The sequence below is a fragment of the Physeter macrocephalus genome, chromosome 9 (assembly GCF_002837175.3).
Source record: "Physeter macrocephalus isolate SW-GA chromosome 9, ASM283717v5, whole genome shotgun sequence".
Taxonomy (NCBI): Eukaryota; Metazoa; Chordata; class Mammalia; order Artiodactyla; family Physeteridae; genus Physeter; species Physeter macrocephalus.
Window position 1 is genome coordinate 8294077 of NC_041222.1, and position 212 is coordinate 8294288.

Below are 212 nucleotides of genomic sequence, written 5' to 3' on the forward strand. Positions count from 1 at the left end.
TGTTTCCTTATTTATTTTCTGTTTGGATGATCTGTCCATTGGTGTAAGTGAGGTATTAAAGTCACCCACTATTATTGTGCTGCTGTCTATTTCCTCTTTTAGAGCTGTTAGCAGTTGCCTTATGTATTGAGGTGCTCCTATGTTGGGTGCATATATATTTATAATTGTTATATCTTCTTCTTGGATTGATCCCTTGATCATTATGTAGTGTC